Below are 6,786 nucleotides of genomic sequence, written 5' to 3'. Positions count from 1 at the left end.
AAATTAGTTGGTTTATTTTTTCTTTGTTGATAAAGTTAAACATGCATTTTTATTCTAAAAAAAGGCGGAATGCAGAACTTAATAGAGTCGGATTTAAAATAAGTCTGCAAATATTTCATTCCGATACTTTGAAAAAAATTAAGTTTAATTTGTGAACTTTTATTAAATCAGAAATTTTTAATAGTAAATAGAAAAAGACTATTTCGAAAATATAGCCAAGCATAATATATTGCTTACATGCGATATTAAGTATCGATTTTATGGAATAAAATATCGTAGAAATGGATTTCGCGTAATGACTTTATAAAAAAAACAATTGTTTAACAATTTTCTTTTGTCGAAACAGCTAATCACCCTTAAATGAATCACCTATCAAAAATCGGAAAGACCATTAGTAACACCTATTTATTTTACTGCATTTTACAGTCCTAAATGGACGAAGAACACTTCCTCTGGGTGGTGTTATTTACTTGCGGAAAGAAAACAAAATTAGTTCCAAAAAAAGAATCTCACGACGATTTACTGTCGCACCTAACTACTTGCACACACGATTTGAAACAGCGGAAAAAACCAATCATTTATTCTTAATTCTTTTTTTAGAATTTTTTTGACATGCTCAATATGCACCCTCGTCGATTATGGCTTCCTTTTCGGTTAAAGTGAGTGCAAAAGCATGAATTTGGGAATCGAATGTGCTTCAGGGGGATTATTTGATGCCAATGCGGTTATTTGCTGATGCGAAAAATCTTTTCCTTCTTAATTTAGCGGCAGATTATGGATATTAGGGGAGGGGTTTATGGAAAGGGAAAAAAAATGTTCCATCCAATATGCATGTGATTTTAGTATAAAAAGATATGGCATCAAGCATCCATTACCATTCGAAATACGACGTTTGGATATACCATTTAACAACAAAGGTAAGGTAGAACTTTGAATAACGCTTTTGATGTTTTCCAGGTCTGAAATTTCTAAAAAGAAATTTTTTGTCTTAAAAGTGCTTAAAATCAAAAGTGAATTATTTTGAAAGACAATAAAATTCGTTAAATAACATAGACTGCTAATTTAGATTCGTTAAAATTTGAACTAATAAACGAAGAGGAAATTTCAATGGATTTAGTCACATACTTGAATTTGATTTTTGAAATTATTCAGAATTAATTTACTTTTAAAAAAACTTTTCTTTCCAAACATTTTTTCGCGAAATCAAGCGAAATTATATCATTGCTTAAAAAGGTAAAAACTATTTATGCCGTTAAAATTGAAAGTTGTAAGCACGATTTTAAATCATTGCTATAGATTTAATGTTAAAAACATAAATTAGAAATTTGATTTCCAAATTAAATTTTATAGAAGGAAGTATGAAATTTTAAATAAAAGTCATTTTTTCTTTTGCAATGGAAATAATTGATTTAAATATAAATTAGGGTAATATTAATAAAAATAATTAAATAACTATTACCAAACTATTTTTTTTTTTAAAATTTGTCTTATTGTAATCCTGCGACAACATATGCAGATTTAACTTTTTTTTTAAATTTGTTTTTAATTTTTTTAAACAATGCTAATAATTACATTAAAATAATTTTCCTAAAATTTTAAAAATAAGCGCATAATATGTCTGAGGATTTTACATGAAAATAAGAATCAGCATTCATAAGGACTTAGTATTTCCTACTCGTATTCAGTTCAAGTTCTCAAAAGTATTGTGATTTTCTAAAAATATTTTCTGAATGAAATAGTAATATCTGAGTTAAAGACAATAAAATGCGATAAGTAACCAAGAAAAAAATCAGATTAATTTATTTACAGCTAGATTTAATCCCAAACCTAATTTTCTTTCTTCATATTTTTAGCGCGATTCTATTTTATGTCAGACTTTAATAATTAGATTTCAATAGGAATTATAAATTTCAGAGTTGAATTAGTTTAATTTCTAAAATCTTAAAATACAAAACTAAAAAGCTAAAAATTGTGAATAATTTATATTTGATTTTGATGATTTTTACAACTGTTTAGTTTAAACAAAATATTTCATACTATATATTTATTGCAGAAATTTAAAAAACAAAACCTCCAATATGAGACAAAGTCTTTTAGTTCTTTTTTCTGTGGTGATGGTGGTGTGCGTACTTTCTAGTAGCATATGTTTAGCGATGCCAGGCCATGGTAATGGTGGAGGATTTGGTGGTGGTGGTGGCAAACATGGCGGAGGGAATGATATTATGGAAATGTTGGCTGCTGGTCTGATCGCCAAGCTTCTGTCTGAAATGAATAACAGATGAAAACTTTGGATTAACATTCAAAGAAGGGTACATACATTTATTTATTATTATTATATCATTTCATGCAAAGTGACTGAAAGTAATATAAAATGGTTGGATATTTTTAAAATTTTCTGAGGTTGAAGTGGTAAAGTTTAAGAAATTTATCAGAAAAAATGGTTAAATGACACTTTATTTCATTGCTGTTGTATCACACTCAACCGAAACAATCAACTAGTCGTTAAAATGATAGTATTTAAACTGTTAACTGTGTGACGAATCGTTTATTGGCTGTTTTCACCTATTACGGTTAAATAAACAGAATCTGTGGCAACTGGGCCCATCTTATGAAGTTACTTGCAGCTGGGTGCTTACTATAGCCGTAAAGGCTAAACTGTTCTTTATAACCGTCATGTAACGTTGATAAATAGTAACAATGATAAACATGAATTTAATATATTTTTTAGCTCGTGTCATTTCATCACACATATTTTTTAAATTTAAAAGTACATGAATTTATGCATTATTTAAAAAAATAATTGTGAAAAATTAACTCAATGTTTTTGAAATTTTTCTATTATTATTATTGTTGTTCGTTTCTAGATGTTTTATCACTTAGTAAACACTAACTATTTTGTTCCTTTCTAGATATCTTCAAATTGAAAAATTTTCATAGTTTTGTCATTAAATCTTTACTTAACCTTTTAATGCAGGGTTTTTAACATATTTTGTCTACTTTTTTTTTAAAATCATTTTTCACTAATTTAGAAAAAAATAAGTGAAAAATATTTTATTTAGCAATTTAATAATTTATAAGTATGAAATACAACATGACACACTGGTGTCTTTTTCAGCGTTAAAGGTGAAATCTTCCAAACGACTCACATTTAAACAATAATTTTTATTATTTACATTATGTTAAGTTTTTTATTTACATTTCAGTTTAATGACTCAGGGGAATAAGATCATAAGAAATTTTAATTTATTTTGTACAATGCTCTGTGAAAATAAAATATTTTGTTACGCAATTCATCATTTTGAACTAAATCTTAATATATATTGATGTTCTTATATAATCTTCATGTTTTTCTTTATAATATCCATCAAGTTTTTAATGCTTTTTTCATATTTTTATCATTAAGAAAGTAGCAACTTTGACACGACTATAAATGATCAAGGTGAACGAAATTAGAATAAAAACACTAATGTAATTTATTCAAAACTAATGTTTGTTATTAAGAAGGTTTTGAAGTTCCACTTTTATCAGGATTAAAAACGAATCACATAGACGAAAGCAGAACAAGCATATGAATGTAATTTTAAGAAAAACAGTCGTACGCAGTTTAAAAAAAATGGCAAAAGCTAAGCATGTTTTCTATATAAATTAACCAGGAGAATGAAATTAGAATGCAAATACAAATGTAGTTTTATTAAAAACTAATGTATGCTATTAAAATGTTTTTGAAGTTCAACTTTTATCAGGATTAAAAACGAATCACATAGACGAAAAAAGAACAAACATATAAACGTAATTTTGAGAAAATACAGTCATACGCTTTTTTCATAAGAGCATGGCAAAAGATGAAGATGTTTTCTACATAAATTAGATAGGAGAGCGAAATTAGAATAAAAATGCAAATGTAGCTTCATTAAGAACTAATGTGTGTTAGTAAGCACTTTTTAAAGTTCAACTTTAATCAGGATTCAAAACGAATCACATAGACGAAAATGGAATAAACATATAAACGTAATTTTACAGTAGTACGAATTTTTCATAAAGGACAAAAGATAAACACTAATGATGCACAAATTCAAAAACTTATATTTAAAATAAGATTGTTCATGTACCTTGATCGATTTGATACAAGACAAATCTTTTATACTCTCAATACTTCCCTTTATTATAAGAATAATGACTGATCTTAAATTAGATCATGTAAACCTTTCTCAAATCCATTTTTATGGCATTTATTGTTCCGCTTATTTTAAACCTAATTTAATTCACTTTTTCTTTTTACTTGTATCTCTGAAATCTTTTGTGCAGCCACTGCCCCTAAGAGTATCTTTTTTAAAAGCACTCATGCGTAGTGAGATGGGTTCGTTAATTTCCTTACTTTTCCTTCCCTTTTTTGAACGAAAATTTATTCGTCTTATATGGAATGCCATGTTCGTTGATTATAGTTCATTTAATATTTAGGTCATTTCTCAAAGCGTTTGTCTGCTTAACGTAATTTTAATATTATTTTTTAAAAAATTGAGTATTATGTTTAATTCGAATGAAATGTTAGTATATATCATTAAATAAGTATTCGAAATTAAAATTTGCAGCTATTACTAAAACAAAGTAAACTTTGTTATCAATCATAATACTTTCAATATGCATAATACTTGCTTAAAAAAAATCTTCGATCGCTTATAAAGGTAAAAAAAGCTTTTCGTAATGTAATTATGATTCAACATCTTCTTACAGACTCACTAAGTGTATTAAAAATGCTTTGATTAATATAGTACAAAAAAAAAAACGATTTTTCTACAGTAAAGCTTATTTAAAAGATTGCATCGATAATTTTAAAATTCACTTTGATAAACGTAAGAAAAAGTATAAAAGACAACATTTGGGAAAAATTTCAGAACATTACCACACCGGAGATTGGGAAAATTATGGTTTCATCATTTTCCGTTTTTAACTACCCCAAAAAGTGAAGTTCAATAAAAGGGTAAAATAAATAGAAAAAATGAAATTAAAAAAAAACAAACTAAGAAGACTTCAAATAGTTTTTTCAATTGGCAATTTTAATGACTTAATTTCTTTAATTTTAAATTTTTCAAATTTTTAAATTTTTTCTTGAAATGACAAGTATAAAAATATAAAATGAAAATTATAGGTAATTGAATTGAGTAAAAAATGAGTAAAAAACACTATGAGTAAAAAACACAATTCTGGTTAATAAAACCAAAATATAGGGTATTTAAACCATACATTTGGTAATTTTTCCTTTCAAAAGGCAACAGTTCATCGGTAATTTTGGTTTTCAAAATTATAATTCTTATTACCACACATTTAGGAAAAAACACAAAACTGAAAGGAAAATTCAACGCATTAAAGGCTGAGTTTTTTTATATGTTTTGAAGCAAAAAACACTCCTATTAAAAAAGTGGTCATTCGTTTTCGCTAAATGAATATTTTCTTCTATCACCTACGATTTGATTTTTGAAAAGAATAAAGAATATTTGCAAGCTGTGAAAACAGTCGTGTATCAGATACGAAAAATTCCCGTTAAGTATATGTTATGCTAGGTCAAAATGGGTAAACCAAATGAATGTTTTTAAACCAGGCTCTAAGGTATCATGATAAAAATCACTAAACTTTATCACTTATTATAAAACCATATTCTATTGTTAATTTCACTTTACTCAAGTCCTTCGTTACAGAGCTTTTTGGTGTCTCCATAGAGCCAGAACACAGTAAATATTACCATATTCTATCAGCTTTGACCATACTTTTTTCTTTTATCAATGAGGTTATGATGACACTTATATTTTAACACAAATTAATAGTTTTCTTGACTTAGTTTAAGGGCGTGGAAAGCCAGTGAATTTTACGATTTACTACTACGCTGCTTTTTATAACAATAACTTTCTAAAGCTGAGGATGCTTTTTATTAGCTATAGCAGATTGCAATAATTTGAACTATATCAGCCAGAAAATGGACAAATTCTTATGTTTCAAACTTATTGTCTTGTTATTCGAGCATGAGGTGGACAAAATTAAGGTTCAACATTTTTGCTGTAACAATGTAGCTGAAATTTAAAATTATTATTTTTCTTACTACTTTTCTAGGTCAAATACAGTAATTGGAGATGGTGAGCTGCCGAACTTTAATGTCTGTTTTAGTAATTTCTATAATTCTGTGCACTTTTACTCAAGCTTTACCTCAAGGAGGAGGGGGAGGAGGAGGAGGCTTTGGCGGTGGAAAGAAGCACCACTCTAGACTTGTAGAAATACTAGCAGCAGGATTGGTCGCCAAGATGCTGACCGAAAAGCATGGAGGTTGTCACCATCACGGATGAATATCTTTAGTTACTGTCACACTCTTCATCAAATTGCTTCATTTTCATTCTTTTGTATATAGCAACCCTTTTTTTTATCAAAATGTTAGAGATATCATCTTGTACTTGTTTGTTCTAGCCAAAATAAAGTAGTTTGTCTGTGTTAAATACATTGTTTGTCACTTTTTAGTAATTAATTTATTATAGAAGCAAGTGTTTTTTACAAAATGGCTCATTGAGTCAAGTTTCGTGTGTTGAAAATCTCATTGTTGATAACTTTAGAATATTTCCGCTCCCAAAGGACGAATATACGATATTTTTAAGTACAAAAATTGATTTTGTATAGACGCAAATGTTGGATACTTACAATTGAACATTTTGAAGTGTTCAGGGAAAATTCATTCTAACATTCATTGCTAAGCAAGAATAGGTATCAATGGAAAAAAGATAAAAAATTAATCAAACTTTTCTACAT

General features: G+C 27.5%; 1 long non-coding RNA gene across 1 annotated transcript; it reads left to right on the top strand.

The window, feature by feature from the left end:
• Nucleotides 1-786: 786 nt before the first annotated feature.
• Nucleotides 787-6,473, top strand: LOC107436933 (uncharacterized). Its single transcript, XR_001583179.5, has 3 exons — nucleotides 787-917; nucleotides 2,054-2,309; nucleotides 6,103-6,473. It is a non-coding gene; the product is annotated as an uncharacterized LOC107436933 (long non-coding RNA).
• Nucleotides 6,474-6,786: the final 313 nt, after the last annotated feature.

Source organism: Parasteatoda tepidariorum, chromosome 2 (genome assembly GCF_982258835.1).
Source record: "Parasteatoda tepidariorum strain Cologne lab strain chromosome 2, Ptep-v5.0, whole genome shotgun sequence".
In the NCBI taxonomy this organism is placed as follows: domain Eukaryota; kingdom Metazoa; phylum Arthropoda; class Arachnida; order Araneae; family Theridiidae; genus Parasteatoda; species Parasteatoda tepidariorum.
Note: the sequence above shows the minus strand (reverse complement) of the source record. Positions and strands in the feature narration are given on the sequence as shown.